Here is a 20487-nt window from a genome sequence, read left to right as displayed (position 1 = left end):
ATGGGGGAAAGTAAGGGGAAGAAGGGCCTGGTAGGGGTCCCTCTGCGGTGGATTCGCCTCAGGTCCAGCCTGGCAGAGTCAAGGGCAGCTGTAGGTCTAGGTATCTGGTTCTCCCCCCATCCTCCTCCTCCAGAGTTTGGTGGTCCCTAGGACAGAGACCAGGTAAGGAATGACTGTGTTACTGACTGGTTCTGACCTCAGGACACTCACAGGGACAGCTGGCTTCTAAGGACTGGAATAGTGACCCTGTTATTCCTGCACTCCATCCTGCCCAGGCTGCAGCCCCAGGCCCCAGGTCCCAGCACCTATGGAATGTGAAGCTGACGACAGCTGGTGGAGGTCCTGAGGTCTTGGGAGCAGGGCTCTAGGGCCAGGGGACAGCGGAGGCATCATCCACCTCCAAACAGTTCCTCAGCTGTTCAGAAAAGACAGAGGTGTGTAGAGGGGGAGGGAAGCTCAGCCCACCCTTTCCTCTTCTGTGTGTGGTTATTTATTTAACCTCTGAGGGCTTCCTCGCCTATAAAATGGGACTATGATGCATGCCTCAGCAAACTGTGAAATCCAAGTGAGTGGGCTCTCAAGTAGATGCTCGTTGACCACGAAGTTCCCTTCGCATTGGCTGATTTGCGAGATTGGGGTTCAACTCACTGAATCCCAGAGAAGGTGTGATGGGGGTGAAGGGAGGAGGATGTTGTGGTTCCCACAGCTCCGCATCAGGCTTCAGAGGGCATGACACCTCATGATCGCATAAAACTCAGCCAAACTTTCTTGTCTGTGACATTTTCAGAAATGAAAAGAGGAGCCAAGGTACAGAGACTCTGATCTTTATCTCCACTGTAAGTTCCAAGACCAGGAGCTGATGGAGTTAGGAGGGTTGTTTTTGCAGACAGTGTGGATAACACCAAGGTGGCCTGGCCAAGAGCAGCTGGGTCCAGGTCTCAGTACCTACGGAAACATGTACATTACCTGGCACCTGCCTCTTCCTAGAAACCTCTATCTCCAGAATATAAAACCCCAACCAACAGAACTGGCGAAGAAATGAGGCCCAGAAGGTATCTCCTGCAACCCTTTATTTCATGTGGTTTATTGAGAGAAAAGCAGAGATGACACCAAAAGAAATAAAGAGAAGGTGATGGGTTAAAGTGATCAAAGCATTGTGCGTTTACTTACAACTCAACTAAACAAATTCTAGTTCCTACACAAATATTCGGAGGACTAAATGAGCAATACAATACTTTTTTGAGCTCTTTGTGATCAAATGCTTTGCCGTTAGAAGTTATATTCCTGGGGAGTTGATATCAGAGATGCTTGTTCCTTGTCAGTAAACTTAAGAATATGCCAAAGCTGTGTACATTTAAATCACACAAAACATTCCCCCAAGCTGTCTAGTCTCTTGACAGCCCCCTTTCACTGAGCTCCATGGTCATGGAATATAAATATCTTTATCTTAACAGCACAGGCTTTTGAAAATTTGACATAATAGGATTTCTTCCTCACAAGGCATATCAAACATCATTGCAAACTAAGTCTATTCTACTTTTAATCAAGACTGAATCAAAGGGTCTTTTCTTCAATCTTTTAGACTTTCTATTTACACTTGATCTCTCTGACCATCCTGCCAAACGGAAGCCCTGAGAACTGGTCCAGTCACTCCAAGACGCAGCATCTCTCTCTGAAGTGTTCTTGGAGGAAAGGTGCGAGGACCATGTGGACAGGTAAAGCAATTAAAAATTAACAGATACTTGACAAGTGAAGGGACTGAAATGGAGACAAAAGTGACAGTAATGCTATTAATAGTTTGTTCTATGAAGCTCTAGTGCAATGTCAAGCTAGTGTGAAAGTTTAGCCATTTTTGTGGTTTTCTCTCTCGATCCCCAGTGCTAGAACAGTATGTTTCTTGAATGAGTAAATGAATGACACATTAATTCATGAATGAACAGTAATATTGAGAAAGGGAAGAAATCTATTATAGTCAACAAATGGGCCCTGGAAGACACCCCCTTTGTCTCCTGACCCAGGAAGCATAGCCCACAGTTGAAGCAGAGTCCTTAGGCCATGGGCCCCGGGGGTGGCCACACACCTTAGAAGGCATTTCAGCATCAACAGCAATTCTTTGGGCAGCTTGAATCATTTACTTCCATAATACGCTACTCAGCTGTTGTGATCTCTGGGGATGCTCTCTTCTTAGAATCTCTGCTTCCTGTGTTAGCTGTTCTTCTCATTTGGAGAATTAACCCTCATTGTCTCCACTGTCGGGCTCATCCTGACTTCCTTCTCTAGATAACAAGATCCTCAAAGGTTGAGACTGTGTTGTATGCTGCTTTTTGTGTCTAGGTCACTGTATATTCCGCAGCTGAGTACATAGAAAACAACGACTCAGTGAATGAAACTGATGAACACGTACCAAGGCTTGAAGAGAAGGACCTGAGCTGCTGGGTTGGATGACAAAAGCCACGTCACTCCTTGTGCTTCAGGCCCCAGCACAGAGGCACAGAGGCGCGCCTCCCTCCAGTGTCGGAGCCCACCGCGGTACACAGGCACCCGCAGCCCCATCCCAAACCCCGCAGCCGCTGCGCTGTCTGCTCTTCTTTCGCGGCTCTCGTTTGTTTTAAGGACAAGCTGGCGTGTGTTGCATTGGGTCTTCCATCCTGGGGAGTGTTTCACAGCTTTGCACACATCCCCAGACCCCAGGCTAATGAATAAGGGTTGAAAATACACTCAGATGTCATCATGGGCAACGAAACAAATGTCAAACACCGTCTGCAGGTCCTGACTTGAGGCAGCGGAACCCCAGGCTGGAGCGAGCTTCCACTTACAAGGACTCTGTATGGAAATAGGTGGGCGGTTGGCTGAAGAGATCAACGGAATTTCCCTCCTGCTCTGTGCCTTCTCTGTTCCCACCTCTGGGGATTCTTGAAGATATGGTGGGAAATGTCAGCATCAGATGCAGGACTCTATCTGTCCCCAGGTCACAGGATTCACCTGGGATTTTGGCAAGACATGCCAGGTCTCCACGGTTTACTTTTAGAGTCTGGAAGGTGGACAGACAATCCACAATTTGTAAGAAAGTGGACAGACAATCTCTCTGCAGAAGAGAAAGGGCCCTCTCGGGCTCCAAGATGCAGTCCCAGCGTGGCTCAGGCATGTGTTAAGAGGTAAGTCCTGACCCTCCGTTGCAACAAGGACTCTGAGGAAAGCCATGACTGTGTGTTTTCTGGAACTGTCTTCCTCCTGCTTCACAGGAGGCTTCAGCCCTGTTAGGAAAAAGACAACGCAGAGGAGGAAAGTGGCCACGAGATGGCAGCAGAAGGTAAGAAAAGGGAGTTGCAAGCATCACAGGGAGAGGCTTGCTGCCCCTCCATTTTGCTTTACATCTTTAATGAGATATGTGAAGAAAATGAGTCCCTTACATGCCACACACAGATGCTACAACATATGGAGAGATGCCGCACAGCAATATTTCTCTGGTTATTAAACAGGAGGCACCTAACCAGTCATTCACTGCATCATCATGCCGAGCTGTCCTTTGTGTCCTGGATACTGCTGTTGACAAGGTAATAACAGGAGAAAGCAGTTGAGAAGACTGATGTGCAGACCTGGGCCTCTGGGCTTGCAGCTTCGCCAAGCCAGGATGCTGGCTGGATTGCCAGGAAGCAGGAGCTGCCCAGCCCAGCGGGGCCACCTTGCCAAGGGGCACAAGCCATGTGGCTTCTGCTGCAACTCAGCCCAGGCAGGGCGCGGACTGCTCTCTGGTCTCCCTGGCAGCCCCCGAGGGCTCGCTTGTTAAGAACCCGATTACCACCAGACAGCTCTGGAAGCTGACCTTCCAACCACAAACCCCAAGTGGGAACGGGAGCTCTAGACATTTTAAAGAACAAGACACGCTTGCTTTTCTGGCAGCACTGAAGGCATCCAGGGTAATGAAAATGCATTCAGGGACTTCCATGGTGGTCCCAACGCTAAACCTCCGCACTCCCAGTGCGAGGGGCCCAGGTTCGATCCCTGGGCAGGGAACTAGATCCCACATGCCACAGCTAAGACCCGGAGCAGTCCAACAAATTTTAAAAAAGAAAAACGCATTCAACTGCACACCGATGGGGAATCCATTTCCCATGCCTCCCCAAGCAAAGATCGGGAATCTGGTCCTGGTAACCAGGAACGTTTTCCCTTGGCGGGCATGTCTCACATATTCTCCTGGGAGACTGCTATCAGGGCTGGGGGCAGGCAGGTATTGCTGTATTTTTTTTACTATATGCCAATCCCATACCCACTTCCATGCCCTGTGTCCAACCACACCCGCTGATCATTCCACACTAATTTCCCCACTCTCTCAAACCCAGGGGCTCCTGGAAGCCTCAGTGGTGACTGAGGAACTGAGAACAGGTGAGTCAGCCCAAGCAAGCAGCCCACTCCACGGCGCAGAAAGAGACTTGTCATCCACCCTAAAGTCCAAACTCCCAGGACTTCTCAGAGTCACTCACGAAACCCATCAACAGTCCTGAAATGAAGGTAAATAATACAGTCATTTTTGATACAGAGAAACTGAAATGCACAGCTGACGTATGGCTTTGGCTCTCCTAGTTCCCATCCCTTTCCTATAGGTCTGAGCCTCTGAAGCTCCAGTGGGAATGTAATAATAGTAAGGTTCACACCGCCGCGATTCCCCTCCATCTTTCAGAAAGAGATTCTATGTGCTAGAAATCCTCACAGGTCTGTGTGACCTTCCACAAGTCGCTTAACCTCTCTGTGCCTCAATTTGCTCATCTGTAATTTGAAGGGCTAGCACTGGATGGGGACTAGGGCCTCTTCCGGCTCTTCGATCCTGGGGCTTTAATTTCTCCAGTCTCCGCCAGCCATCTCCAACAATAGCCAGACTCCACAGGAGGGAGCAGAATTTCCTCCTCGGGCTGATAAGAAATGTGGTCATGGCTGGAGTCTTGTCGACCTCCTTTGTCCTCAGAACAAAGGAGACCGGGAGGTTTCAGATGTTACTGACACTAACAGCAGTGGGGCCTGGAGGCGACCACACTCCTAGGGAAGGACCACACAGAGTTGTCCCCGTGGGCGGTGCAGATCCAGAGTCAAGACCCCAGGATGTTTTAATAACTATTTCTCAGTGGGAAAAAAAAAAAAAAAAGACTCGTTTTATTCTGCACAAGGGTCTAGGGACAAATCCAAGTCTCCCAGGAGGAAACTCCTCTCGCCTATAATGGGGGATTGGCTCGGCTCAGCTGCACTGACAAAGACTGAATACAGCATGCAGTGGTGCGGGCGGCTCCCTGTAGTTCCATGTGAACATGACTCACAGCGGTTATGAATATCAAACCTCCTTTGATGTGTTCCCGGACATGAGGAGCAGCCACAGGGGGGAGGAGGTGGACCCTGGATGCCGGCTCTGCGGGGCAGTGTGCAGAGGGCCTGGACACATCTGGCAGCATCCTGAAGCTCCAGGAGAACTTGGGGCGGGTAAACTCCCTGACAGCAGCATTCCCTTCCATCCATCCCTCTCCCTCTCTCTGCCTCTCTTTTTCTTCCTGTCTCCAGCTACAGAAGAATGAGATCCTCCAAGAATTATGACCTGTTTTTATACCTTCACCCTTCCCGGGGGGGATAACAATTCACTTCCCTGAATAAAACTGGTTTTATTGAGCACAGAATGAAGGCACCCCCTCACTCAGCATCTGTGCCAATTGCTTTAAAGCCATAGTCCTGGCCCCAGTCAGCCAAGCAGAAGGATTTTCCTCCGTTAAGGCCCTTTCTAGACACTCAGCCTTTCCAGTGCTGCATGGTACCTTGTTCTCCTAGTAGGTTCCCAGTGATAACTGAACACCAAGCTTCCCAGTCTCTCTCGTTCTTGTAGCTCCCAAGACTGGGTCAATTACGACCATCCAGAGCAGGAGACCGAGCCCTGCCAACTACAAGGTGAGCGCCCAGACTGTATCAAGAAGAGAGGATCAGCCACCTCGTGTCTGTTTCAGCTGAAAGCTTTTTCACATGTGGACGGTTCTCCCATTTCTAGACAGGGTTCAAGAACAGGTTTGGTCCCTGGAAATTTGAACAAAGACTTTACAGTTATAGGAGGTGGCAAAGGGTAAACAGGAAGGGAATATGTTCATCTCCATGCCTGCATGCTTTTGGTTTTCTGAAATGAGGCTGATTTATTTCGCAGCTAAGTTGGACTTTGACTGAAAAATTCTCATGTGCCCAGAGATCTCATGCATATATACACATGGAAATAATAAAATAACTACTCTTTACTGAGCACTGACCTCGTGCCATGCACAATGCCCAGGGCTGCACAGGCACCAACTCTCCAAATCTTCACAGATGCTCTGCCTGGGAGCAAGGAGTGGGAAGTAGGTATTAGTATCCTTGGTTTACAGATGAGTGGCCCAAGCCTCTGAAAGGCTAGGAATTCTTCCCAAGATTGAAAACTTAAAGTAAAAGGGCTTGGATTCCAAAGCATCGTCTCTTAACCACTGTGCTATGGCGCAATATGCTTATCACCAAGGGCCCTGCATTATGAAGGAGGGCAAGGAAGGCACAGTTCTTGACTTCAGAAAGCTTCCGTTTAACTACATGGCAGCACACACAGAGCTACACACATATGCACAGTGTTACTGTGACTCATGTTGTCTTCTAAGAGCCCTGTAGCTAAAATATTCATGTTCCATCTTCATTATCTTGCTCTCAGACTCCTGCCCTGGATTCACAGATTGAACTTTGTTCCTGTAGTAAAGACTGGAGTCTTCTACAGTAGGGTTGTGGATGCTTGGATTTTAGAGGCAACAGTGTGAGCAAGTCAACCACCAAGATGCATTATGCTACCGTTACTCAGCTCCTGAGCTGTAACTGTTTGTCTGGTATTGCTTTTTCCATCTGATCAGGAAGTTTCTCTAACCCATTTCTCTCTTCAGGGGAGTAGGGGAAGACAGCAACAAGGGTAGGGGCAGGGAAGATTTCAGGCTTGAAGATTCAGGAAGCCAAGTCATAGATCAACTAGAAGAAATGAAGCAGGGGGAGATTCAGGGTACAGTGAAATTCCATTGCTTCCATGACCTTGAAAGGTAAGCGATGATATATCTAGAGGACACCGCGTGCTAAGATGTGCTAACATAAAAGGAAGGGAACCTTGCACTAGTTGTAGACTTTGCCAAGCACACACTGGCTGCCAAGACTACTTCAGCCTTGACTCTTAGATCCGTGATCTGGGACATGGGACAGTGTTCTACTGTGCTGGACATCTTCCAGTGACATTGACCCAATAGAGGGCTGGGAGGAAGATTTCTTGCTTCTAAGAGAGAGAAATTTCCCTCCAAAGTAGAGTTACTGAACTGCCCATATGTAGGATGTGGGGAGACTGAGAATACTTGAGTCCCAGGAGACATGCTGAGGACAGATGTGTCTTCCTACGGGCTAGATCCTTTTGTAAATCTAATGTTTGGAGAATTTGCCTCTGATTTCATTTCAGGAGATTTGTGCTTGTTCCCTGACTGCCCATCAACCTGAAAAATAACAACTCTTGATCAAAGCTTTCTGAGAACCTACACCAAAGAGGATTGAGAGGACTGGAGTTGCATCTCTGGGCGATCACTGTCCCTCCAGTATCACTGCACTTTCTACACCCCAAGGCAGCCTGGTCATCTTGTCCCCCAAAATTCAAATTGGAAGACTAACATGGTTTTGATTCTAGTTCTCTCTACACATACAACTCCAGGTGCCTGGTCATTAATCAATCTTAATTCTCACTTTAATTTCTCAACTGTGGCTTCCAATTCCTGCTTTTCAAACCTCATCCAAAGGAGTCATTCCTCGTCCCCTGATGAATGGGCAGGCACCTCAGAAACTCGCTCTCGGAATCCGTGGTTCCCGCATGCCTACATTTGACCACTGGAGGGCAGTGCTGGACCAGCCAAATCTCTAGGTGCGCTGCTCCATCTTCGTCCCCACCTGGGCCGTCATTGTAGAATATAGTCTCTGGTTGGAAGCCAAAACCAAAGACCACTGGAGCACCTGAGAGCACAGCACGGTGAAGCCTATTACAGCAGCTCCTCCAAACCTGGGTCATAGAAATAAAAGGCAGTTCACCAGAAAGCAGATTTGGCTCCAATCCCCTGGGAAAGATTGAGATGACAATTTGCCTCATCGTGTCATTAATCAGGAACCATCTGTCTCTCTGAATGGGGATGCAGAGTCCTACCTATCTCTACCCACTCAGGTGTAAGCTCCTTGAGGGTAATGTCTTAATAAGCTCTATATTCCCGGCAGTAAACACAGTGTTTGACAATAAATGTTTGTTCAATGAATGGGTAGAAGAAGCATGCATACATATATACGCATAAATTGGAATTGGCCATTTTCAGATATGTTGCTGTTTTCCAGCTCTTATAACACCTAAACTTTAAGGCATCAATTAGTTGCTGTGCATTTTTAGTCCTGAAGACAGCCAAGGATAATTAGGTTATTAATTAAAGCAGTGGTTGTCATTGTACAAACGCTATTTCAAACACCACTTCAAGAGTTTCAGATCTCTTACTTTCAGAAGTCCTTCGTTATATCACCCATGTGTCCTCAGATCTCATCAGCCTGTGGATTACAAAATACTGACATCGTTTCATGAATATTCAGTTTATAACTAGCGGGCTCTATCATGGTCATGTGGAGCATCCATTCTGTCCCCAGGGGACTTATGATCATTTCATCCCACCATGGGTCCCCATGGGGCTCCACAACTTCACTGAACCAGAACGTTCCTTCAGGCCCCCTTGTGTCATCCCACAAGACCCTTCTCCAGGCTGCTGTCCCCTCTGCCTACTGCCAATGGATTCCACCTGGCGATGGACACAGCCTGCTCTCTTAATCATTCAAAGCACAGCTAAATGCTAGAAGAGAGAAGGAAATGCACATTTTAAGACCCCAAACCCAACCTCTTCCTGTCTCCCTGCAGACTTCCACATAGCAGGGACCAGTCAGTGCCTCAAGTAAAAATCTACAGGCCTCCCACATCCTCATGTGTAAACTCCAAAACCAGCTCTTTTGCTGCCCTGGGATGACCGACAGTGAGACACACTACTCCTTCCAGGGAAGCTCTTCACCAACCCTCCACCATCTCAGATAGAGGCTGGTCTTCATGGCCCAAAAAGGCAAAATTGGTGTTATTAGGTCTTAAAATATAATGTATGAGACACCAATAGCTTTGACTATATTCATATTTGGAGGAAAATATGCCCTCCATTTCTAACTTGAAAGATACAAATTAATTTTTCTTAACAGAATACTTTTTTAATTGATTTATTTTTAATTGAAGGATAATTGCTTTAGAGAATTTTGTTGGTTTCTGCCAAACAACAGAATATTTTCTGTCTTAGTGTACATCTGAATTAAGTTGTATGCGGACTTCATAATTTTCCCCAACAATGAGTGGATATTTGTTTTAGATGTGAATAAACTCATTCTCAGCCTTACTCTAGTTTTCTCAACAACAGTGCTCTAAGTTCATCTAGTGTCTCTAGTCTACCAACAGAACCCTCTCAGCTTCAACAATCTTCAAGGATCAGTTCTACTGAAAGAAAAGAAAAGATAGAAAGGAAGGAAGGAAGGAAGAAGGAACACATCACTATAAAGCAATTATCCTCGGGTTTTAAAAAAAATGCAAAATGAAAGAAAGAAGGGAAAAAGGGAATGAAGGAATAAAGAAAAGAAATACCCCTTTATAAAAACACCTAACTTAAATTTCTCCCTATAGTTCAAATTTAGGTCTTCAGGGTCTTCATTCTTCTCACAAAAATGTTGTAAATCAAAGCAAACTCTCCTTAGAGCAACTGGAAAAAAAAAATTCTTTCTAAAATAACATTTTCCTGTACCTGTTCATGGGAGTTGAGTTCATCATATGTCAAGCATGTCCCAGCCTGTTATTTTTCAAGATGTCTTCAGTATGATCAAGGGACAGGCCTCTAGGGCATCATCTCTGTTCTATACCTGGAAAAAACAATGTACAGAAATTTCCATAAGAGAGGAGATTGACAGTCAATACATAAGACTCAAGAGGCAAGGAAAGCCCGTAGGGTTAATGCACTGCATTCAAATACAGACCTGCCTCGGGGCTCTGAATATCCAGGTCCAGATCTTCGATGGGTGGATAATGCCTGAGGCTTGATACCAGGTCTGATGTCCACGTTTGACATCTATGGCAGACCTTACACCCTCCTGCCTTGTGTTTTGAAAAACTCGAAATCTCTCCTGAGTCCTCACCTACTGACACTGTGACCCACGTGAGAAGTGTCTGAGATTATTTTCCTTGAAACTATAATTCCTTCCGACAACTCCAACACCAGGCAACCCTGATTACTAACTGGTGGATTTAATTTTTCACACTGTGGCAGCAGTGTAGGAAATCTTAGTCAGTCCCTCCAAACCACACACACTGGGTTACTCCCTGAAGAAGACAGTGACACTACAGACACTTGTTGAACACAGAGGACCTCAAAAAGGACCATGAACCCCAAGTATTGCCAGTGTCAGAGTCAAATCCTTCAGTACATTCACCAAAAGTGATCCAGCTGGAAGTGTTCTTTCAGGTTCCCATTAGAGACTAGCAGATTGCCTAGCTGGCAGACATTGTTGCATAACAGCTGTACTTTGGACAGAGCACACTGATGGACCTTGGAAAATCAGTTGGAAAATCTACCTTTTCCTCAAGCATATGGACCTTCCTGAAACCTGTAAGAGAATGGGGTAGGGTAGGGTGTGTTTTCAATAGGAGACACATAAAGACCCTCTTAGCACTCGTTTCTAATGTCAGAACATGATAAATGTTGGTCAGAGTACAATGCACAGTTGTCCAGAGGAGGGAGAGATTAGTTTGGTTAAGGAGGATGGGGAAAGGCTCCCTGGTGGAAGTTATAGTTGAACTGACTTAAAGGATGAAGGGTCTTGACCAATGGAGGGACTGGAGAAAGACATGACAAGAAGAGGGTTAGCAGCTTAGGCAATTCAGGAAGGTGGATGGGACTGCGTTTGGAGAAGAGCATCCACTCTTCAGGAATAAGTCAGCACTGGTAGCCAGGTCAGAGCAGTGACTGCTGTGGTGAGATGTGGCCTGATGGGATAAGGTCTTGCAAACCAGGATAAAGGATTTGGATTTTTGTCCTGTAAGAAGTCATAAGAAATCAGAGATACAAAAGAGGCAATGTGCTTGAAAAGTGTTTTAGAAAGATCACTGTGGATGAGAGGATTGGTTCGGAGACCCAAAGCAGTGAGCTCAGATATAAAGTTTGTGTGAAAGCTGAGATGGACAACGGAAAGATCAGGAATAAGCACCTGGAAAGAGAAAGCAGATTCAAGAGACATCAAAAGCAGATGAATGATAAGTGGGAGTCAAGGGAGAGAGAGAGGGCCTCTTAATGCCATCCTGCTTGTACGCTGGAAGATTCTCTAGCTTGTATGTTTCAAGACTTTGTCGTCAGAAATTAATTCTATCTGTTTTTACTATATTAAGACTTAAAGTGTTGATCTTCCTAAGAATATTTTTATTATGTTTCTATGGTCCAAACGACTAATCTCCAATGACAGAATTTCAGAATTTGAAGGTAGGGAGTTTCTGGGCCCTCAAAACTCATTCCATAATTGGCTGCCCACCCTTATTTATGAATTCAGCATGTGAAGGAGCATCCAGCTACTGGACTGAAATCACTTGATTACCGTTATCTTTTCTTCTCTCTATTCAGTTTGGTGTAAGGAGACCTAGATCCAGAGAAAGTCTATCATAAGTTCTTGGCTTCCCCGGCCAGTCAATCAAAGCCCTCTTCCTAGTAAAATGGTTAGGCTATTACATACCTCCCACCACCAAGGGCAATCTTCCCCAGGAGTCTTCGATGAGTCAGTCTAGGGCCATCATACTACACACATGAATCTTCTCAACTAGCTTCACTGTCCCAAATATCATCAGCACTGCTGTGAGGATGCCTGGTCACCCTGTCACACCACCTGTTTTGCTGCAGGCACACCCACAGCCACACCACCAGCCTTCCACCTCTGCGTGTCTGTGTGCATGGCACTTCTGTGTAACCAGCCATCCTGGGATGACTCTCCCCTTATTTCGTTGTGCATTCTCCTATAATCCCTTTAAAATTCTTCAAAAGAGTATCTTGCAGAAAGAGGAATAGTCTTAGGAAAGAGAGAGGGAAAGAGATGAGGGAAGACAGAAGCAGAGGTATGAGTCAAGGCTTTGAGGAAAGCAATAAAAGAGAAAGACTCCAGTGACCTCCATTAGCCCTGGCTCTCAAAATAAGATTGGCCCTAAAGATAGCTTATTATTTATCCCAAATTAAAATTTCCTAGCTCTGAAGTCACTGGAGACACAGTGAAAAGAAAACCATCACACAAAAGATGCCATTATCCTCACAGCAGGAACAATTGCAACCAATCTGATTCTACTCCAAGAATAGAAAGATAACAGTGCAAAGACAGGAACCTCAAAACTGTGAACTGTCAACAAACAGAACTGTTTCTTGAAGGAAGAATGGTTATAAAGGAAGGTAGGCAGAAAAGGAACCCTCTGGCTCTAAGATGGGGCAGGAATTGCCAGGGAAAGCTCTAGTTTGTGTTCCTCCAGGGTGAACCTACAACCAGCTGTGTTGACTGGGAACAAACCCTGCCCGGATCTGTGCAGACCCCGGAAGCCCCTCAACCTACCCCTGCCCAGCTTCGTGTATATTTCTGAAGTTAAACATCACCACCAGACTTTAAACTTCACGGTGGCAGAAATTTCAACTGGTTTTCGTTTCCACCGCATCCTCAGCACTCAGCAGAAAGCTTGTATACAGCTGGCATTCAATATATCTTTACTGAACAGATGGTTGCCTGATGAATGGATTCCTTTAAAATGAGCAAAGTACTTCTTCCCTTTCTGGCTTCTGAAGAGCAAGTCCCAGAACCAGAACCAGTCAGGAGGGTAGTGCTAGCCATTGTTCCTTCAGGAAAAGGACTGTTCCTACCTTTCCGCCTCCTTAGGTTCCTGAAGCTCAGAAACAAGGACCCCAGGGATCACGACCCATCAAATGTATTTCAACAAAAGTTTCTCTCCCTGGTTGTTTCCTTTCAGAGACTGAGCCCCCCGGGGGCTGATAAGGAAATGGCGCCATATGCGAAAACGCAGGCCCCTAGTGGCGGAGGGGCACCGAGCTCCTCCAAAGGGGCCCGTTGGATGTCGCCTTTAAACAAATCTGAGTGTCTTTCGATAGCGCACGCACCAACCACCCCCTGAAGACCTCTTTCCTTTATGGCTGCAGCAACGAAGCAGCCACATGGTTGTTACAGATAAGGTGGCCTGACTGCCTGGTGCATGCAAAGTAGGCTTCACGGTAAACAGCGCCGGGAGGAACTGCAGCGCTGCCACGTAGCAGCTGCTCTGCGTCGGGCCGCCCTGCCTCTCTAACTGGCTCCCAGGTAAACGGCTGCAATTCTCATTTGCTGTCCTTTTTCTCTTTGCCAGATGGTTCCTGTGGGGCCTGAAATTACACAACTTCCAACAGACCTGCCATGATTGGGAGGCATGTGATGTGCCAATGCCTATGTAATATTCCTGGTGGGAAATATAACTCTGATGCCTGCAGAGACTAACAAAGGCTCACTCATGCCTACCATGCCTTTCAAGGCACCCTGGTATTGGAGCCTTACCAGTTGTTTGTAGACAGAGAGCTATCCTCCAGGACCTTAACCATTAGGCACGAGGAACCAAGAGACAAAGCCATTTACTGCCAGCTCTACAGATACCATGAGACACCCTTAACATCACACAGGACAAAGGCTGAATACCTCAAGCAAGCTCAACACAGAAAATTCAGAGGGCATCCACCAAGACAGAGGATGTTCAGGGTCATCTTAAACTCCCTCCACTCGTTCATCGATTCATTCATTCAAAACCAAAGGACCCTCATGGTTTAGAAATCAATATCCTAAGTGCTATGGGAATACAAAGATACAAAACAAGCACTTCTCAAATAATAAAATGTATTCAGCAGTTAACACCTCCTCACATTTATCTTGCTAAACCAGAAGTGAAAATTAAATCCTGTTGAATTACTTGCATCTTTGACCTGACACATAAAAGCACAGTCCCCGATACCCAGAGCGACAAACGAATTGGACACAATAAAAAAAAATCAAACCCAACAATTAACATCTTAATCACAGACCCTTGGAAACCTAACATTTCTAACAGCCTGAAAGATTTTAAGCATCTACATATACATATGTAAAATATTAGTACATTAAATAAATAATCGATAGATAATAGATAGAAAGATACATGTGAAGAGTCAGTAGCATAGTAGCAATGATTGAGCTCACCTTCAGACTTGGAAGCCAGACTTGCTGAATTTTGGATCCCAATCTTCCACTTAGTGAGTCACTAGCTATAAGACCTTGGGCAAGTTACTTTATGCCTTGCTTCTCTCAGTTATAAAATAATTATAATAATACTTACCTTAGAGGACTGTTGCAAGAGTTAAGTGAATTATTACATGTAATGCACTTAGAGTGTCACTTGGCACAGAAGAAACACAGGAAGTTTTAGCTGCTATTGCTGTGGATGGTGATGAGATCATGATGGTGATTATCACTACATATCTGCATCCCTGTATTGGGCTGGCCTAGGCCCTTAGCAACTTGATAAAGAATAAGTCAATCTCTTGGACAATTAAGCATTTTTTTAATATTAGCATCCCATCTAATAAAAGCTAAATATGAGTGGGAATTCACAGAAATACAATTCAAAAGACTTTCAGGACCTTTTTTACTGGATGCTGATCAATTATTACAGGCTTCCTATATAGAAAAAAGTAAAATCAGCAGAAAGTAAGACATTATGAGATATTCAAATGAAACAGTAGCCTGACCCATTAAATGGATAGTGGAATAATTTATATATGTAGAGCCAGAAAAAAAGTTAAAGTTGCTTATGAACATAATCATAAATAAGGAATTAGTTCTTTCAACATCATAAGGAATACTACATGACCTGAAAATGTTCCTATGTCCAAAGAAATTATAAATTAAGTCAAAGTACACCTGACTCTATGGCATCCTAAAATAACTGTCAAGTGAAGATCATACCATGATTCCAGAAGTGCATAATCTCTACAAAGACACACTCACATTGGCCTCTGTTTATTCATGGAACCACCCATGAAAACTCCTGGGTGTGAACTGCTGAGCTGAGAACTTGAAATAAACAGGCTTGTCTTCTCTATTTTCTTTTCTGAAGATGCAGGATCTCCTGCGGCTGCAGATCTTGCTTTTATTCATCAGTGGAAACACTAATCCCCTGCTGTTTTGCTGGCTTTCTCATTTGCAGCCAGCATATGGGCTCATCAGCACCAGTGCCCCCAAGAGCAGTCCTTCAAGTGCACAGAATCACACAAAACAAGAGGCTTTTCTTGGGATAAAAGAACTAGAGAAGGACCCTTTGCAAAATTTGGCTTTGGAAATCTGATTTCAAAGTCTTAACCCTGATGGGACAGGCCCAGACTGACACAGTGGTGAGCGAGTGAGTCACTTTCTTTCCGGGTTTTCTCTTCCCCAGGGGTACCTTGGGGTTATTTTTAACACAGCCCCCGAATTGCTGAATGCTTACGCAGAAAATTCTGGTTTCCTAAAGGACACTGACAACTCTAGGAACCCTCCTGTATTTTCAACCAATAAAAATCAATTCAGTCAACTCTCCCTAGAGCAACCAAAATTCAAAGGCCATGAAATAATGAAATAGATTCTTTGTGACTCTGTCACAAAGATCTCTGATTATACCACGCTAACAGTCTCAGTAAGAGAAATAACTGTTCTTCCTTTTCCACTACCATCAGAGGGAGAGGAAGTTTGGATACAGTAGAAGAAAGTTATTAGAGAATGAGGCATTGACTGGAGAACACTGCCCAAGGGTGGGTTTCCTGGTCACTTCCTGTAAGGACCAAATGAAAACTGTGATGGAGCTCATGGTATACTTGAGCGCATCTGTCCCAACCGCCTCATCATCTCACTGGAAGCCCTCTAATCTCCCTGGAAGAAAAGGTGAACAAGAAGGTAAAGCCATTTAATAAATGCTCATCAAGTATCCATAAGTCTCAGACTATAGAATTGGAGAGGTTCATTTTTTTAATTCAACAATATATGCTGAGTGTCTACTCAATATGCCAGACACCATCTCAAGAGCCAAGGATACCAAGGCAGGTAACACAAGCTTTCTACCATTCTGGAGTTCACGCTGTAGTGGGGCTTATAACCTAACAGAGGAACGGAGTCAGACACATGTGAAAACAAGACAAGTGCCTGGTTGTGATGATTATGGGAGAGTTCCAGAAGGAAGGCACAGACTGGAATTAAGACCTCTAGATTTCAGGATGCGCTGGGTGATGAGAGCCTGGAAAATATCTTAAAGGAGCTGAGCTGAGACTAAATACAGAAAAGTTTTTTTATTTACATCACAAGGTCTCAAGTCAGCGACAGAAGCAGGATTACAACTGTAACACGTCCCCACTTGCCTCCATGCTGTTTTGCTTCACAGCTGCTTCATTCAGTGCCGTGCAGCTGGGTAACTGAGTCGCAGATGGAATACTGGCAGCCAAAATCTTTTTAGAGACAAATGACACTGTGATTTTCCTTGACACCCATTGAAATTCCGCACTAATTTCCAAAAATATCTAATGTTTGCTTTAAAACAACCAGTGGGGCCCAGACATTTCAGGAAAAACAAATCAGAGAAACAGAGTAATTCCAGCCATCTGAGCGTTCTGAGCCCAGATCAATCAGATGGGCAAAAGCCACTTACTTACTGAAGGCCGTCCTGGGATACCAGGCAGCTGAGATCAAACCAAGAGAGACAGAAATGCAGCTTCCACTCCCTTCATTCACCTCCATTTCTGTTCTTCAGTTGCTTGTCCAACCACCAATGCCAGAGCAGAGAAACAGCAGCTAGAAACAGGCCAAACAGCAGTTAACTGCCATACCTAGATGAAGACGAATCATGGGCAAACATCAGAGTCTGACTTCACTGTTAAAAGTGCTTAACGTGAGATGTTTGAGACTAATGAGCAAGAGAAAGGAAAGGGATTTCCTTCACTAAACTTATCTCCTTTTTATCCCAAAGAACTCAAAGCAGGTGAGAGTAGATGAGCTCTCAAATCAAAGGTAAAGTAGGTCTTAAAGCTTCCAATTATAGAGAAAATCAAAGTTCTGGCACTCTTCCACTGATATTCAAGTCACCCAGTGGATATTTGATACTGAAGACTCAGAGGGGCAGAGACCATCAGAGAGAATGGTGCTAGTAGCCAGTATGGGTTGATTTGATCTGACCCTGGGGTCTTTTTGCTTCTTCAGTCCACCTATTGTTTCTTCATCCCAATTGGACAAAGAAAACTGGGACTCTAGCTCATATGTGGCTTCCATCCTTAGCTGCAAGAGATGATCCTTTGCCTACAGACACAGAAGTTATTGATTCTGCTCCTTCAATTCTGTGTGTGTTAGTTGCTCAGTCATGTCTAATTCTTTGTGACTTCATGGACTGTAGTCCACCAGGCTCCTCTGTCCATGGCATTTTCCAGGCAAGAATACTGGAGTGGGTTGCCATTCTTTTCTCCAGGGGGTCTTCCCAACCCAGGGATTGAACCTGGGCCTCCTGCATCACAGACAGATTCTTTACCATCTGAGCCACCTGGGAAACCTTCAGCTCTGATGCACTGCAACTCTGATGTGGCTCTATTCATTTCATCCATCTAACCTGCTCAACTTACCTGATCACAGTCCTAAGGACATAGTTCAGCTTCCCTGCTTCTCCCACAGGAATATTCTGTCAGGCTTGGAATGAGAAGCTCTGTATCTCTCCTGGTGACTATGGCTCAGGAAGGGAAATCTGACTACGTCACTAACCCAACCATGACAAAGCAGAAGAGATGAGGCAAAGAAACCAACATCTGTGGTGGCCTACCACTGTGTGCTGGGCATGGGGATGAGTGTCACATGTGTGTTCTCTCATTCCAACCTACAACATCCCTACAAGGTAGTCACTCTACTTGCAGATGATGAAATCAAGATTCAGATATGTAGCTTGCCCAGCTACTGGCAAGTTGCAAAGCAAGACTCAAAACTTAGAGCTCTAAGACCTGCCGAGCTGGTGTTCTTTTTATGGGTAGTGACATCACCTAAGCACCAATGGTGATGTCAGAATGTTAGCCACAAGCAATTCCAAGCAGACTCTTGGATAGGAGCTATCCTGCTGCTGCAGAATACCTCACTACTCCCCTCACCTACAACATGGGCAGACCTGGCTTCCCCAGCTTTGGGCTTGGGTTGTTGGCAAATCCTCCCCTAATCTCAGACATCACTTAGATGAGCAGCCCACCAGTCTCCTTGAGAGTCAGGAGGACCCACAGAGATCTCCTGATTGGATCAGCAGGTATGTTAAGTTTCTCATATTGATAAGCTCTCTGCTAGACACTGAGAATGCAAATACAAAGATGCTATCTTTGTCCTAAAGAATCTTAAAGTCCAATGCAGAAAACCAACAAATTATCAAATAGTTATAATAAAGGTGATAAGTGCCATGACCCAACAAGTTCAAGTAGCCCTGGGGGACACCTCCCCTGGGTGAGGTGGGAGTGGAGAAGGAAGGTACAGTTTTTTCAGGAAGAAAGAGCATCCACTGCAAAAACTGGGCATGTGAGGACTAAAATACATTTTCAAACCTGCAAGTCCTTTTTGTGCAGCGGAAGTACTAAGTTCAAGCGGACGAGTGGCCCAAAGTGAGACTGGAGAGGGAAGAAGAACAGGAGATCATGTGGCCATGACATAGGGCCTTCACATTCCCCTAAAAGCCAAGGGGAGTAAATAGGAGTTTCAGCAGAGGTGTGACCTGGTCCCCTTTGGTCTGAACAAAAAATTTGTGTGAGGCCTGCATGGAGAAGGGATGAAACAGGGAAGGATTCTGGAAGCAGGAAGGCCTTTTGGATAGTAGTGTAATTGCTGTCAACCGGGGAAGAAAGCTTTGCCTGGGGCAGAGGTGGCTATGAGCAGAGGGGAAATTGGGAGCTGTACAGATTGTGAGTGGAGGCGGGACAACAACTGGCAGACCGGCTAGCTCCTGCCCGCACCGCCCTTTCTGCCTCCAGCTCCTGGAAATGCTCTCCTGACAGAGCCTCCTCCCAACTCTCCGGGCTCAGTTCACAGTTACCCCTTCTGAGTATCCCAAGCAGAAGCAGCTCTTTTTCTGTGCTCCTGGAGTGCTTTGGATCCACCTTTAAAAAAAAAAATAGCATTTCACACTCTTTTGCAATTGCTCTGTGTCTGTCTCCCCAAAAAGCTGAGCACTGTCAAGGCAGAACTTTACATCCTTATGTCAGAAGTTTGCTCTTACATCTCCCAAGTAGTACCTGACCTGTGATATCATTAGCCCATGTTTGTTGAATAAACAGCCTAACCTGTGGCCTTGCAAGCCTGTCACTCTCTCTCTGAGGAAGTGGCTAACCCCCAGCCACCCTTACAACGGACAAAACGACCCATGGCTAGACAGCAGCTGATCTGGGCAGGGACAGGCAGGCGACCAGCACACCTCAAAGTCATCCCTATAAAGCCATGCTGTGGACCTGTGCCCTCTTCCACCTGGCCATCTGCTGGGCAGGTAAGGACAAGCTGATGGGCCTTTTATTCTTCAGGAAAGTCAGGAACAGTTTGCTGGGGTCAAAGGGAGAGCGTTGCTGAGCCTGACTCTGACACTCCTCCCCGTGGGACGGAGGGACTTCTCTGAGGCCTCTCTAAGTCAGGGCTTTCCCTTTCAGGGGTCTCTTTGGATGTAATTTTGGAATCAGAGACCAAAACTCTGACTGTCCTCCTTGGGGAGCCTGCCACCTTCCGTTGCAACGTAACTGGAGGGAACTGGAAGAACTATCAGATGAGTTGGTATAAGAGGAATGAGAATAACGTCTTAACTTTAGTATACAGACTAAGCAATAATTCTAATGAAAATGTAAGGGGTAATTTCAAAGGGAAAATTGATACTTCAAAAAATCAATACGTATTCAACATTCAAAAAGCAACAATAAAAGATGTTGGAACTTACTACTGTGGATCCGACATCCACAGTGCTACAGTCCTGATTCCGATCGCCTCAAATCTCCCCGAGTCAAACCAAGGCAGCAGATCCAACGACAGACCATCTTTGGCTAAAATGAGCACCACCCCTGAGGTGAGACCACTTTGTAACCTCAACAGGAACATCTGATAAGAGAGTCAGGAGTTGAGCTGGGGCCTTATCTTTGTAGTTGATGGAGAGGAACTTTCTTTATCAGCCAAAGTGGGCAGAAAGGTCTGTTAGGGTTTGTACAGGGAGACCAAGGGGACCCTGCTTCTCTCTCACAGACTCCTGAGAAAAGGCTGGGGGTAAAAAAAACAGCTTTCAATACTGAGAAATTCCTCTCATTGTGGAGAGGCTGAGATGAACAT

The 20487-nt window shown here is 45.6% G+C and overlaps 1 long non-coding RNA gene and 1 other non-coding gene across 3 annotated transcripts; both read right to left on the bottom strand.

Moving 5' to 3' along the window:
- Window positions 1-997: 997 nt before the first annotated feature.
- On the bottom strand, window positions 998-18181 carry LOC110144966 (uncharacterized). 2 transcript variants are annotated; one of them, XR_011488196.1, is made up of 3 exons: window positions 17784-18181; window positions 9864-9978; window positions 998-3254 (listed from the first exon to the last, which is right to left on the bottom strand). It is a non-coding gene; the product is annotated as an uncharacterized lncRNA (long non-coding RNA). The 2 variants fall into 2 exon arrangements; XR_002316022.2 differs by lacking the exon at window positions 998-3254 and adding an exon at window positions 4042-8059.
- Window positions 17639-17710, bottom strand: TRNAH-GUG (transfer RNA histidin (anticodon GUG)). Its single transcript has one exon. It is a non-coding gene; the product is annotated as a tRNA-His (tRNA).
- Window positions 18182-20487: the final 2306 nt, after the last annotated feature.

This window comes from Odocoileus virginianus, chromosome 6 (assembly GCF_023699985.2).
Source record: "Odocoileus virginianus isolate 20LAN1187 ecotype Illinois chromosome 6, Ovbor_1.2, whole genome shotgun sequence".
Classification (NCBI taxonomy): domain Eukaryota; kingdom Metazoa; phylum Chordata; class Mammalia; order Artiodactyla; family Cervidae; genus Odocoileus; species Odocoileus virginianus.
The sequence above is the reverse complement of the archived record's forward strand: the minus strand, read 5'-3'. Positions and strand labels throughout refer to the sequence as shown.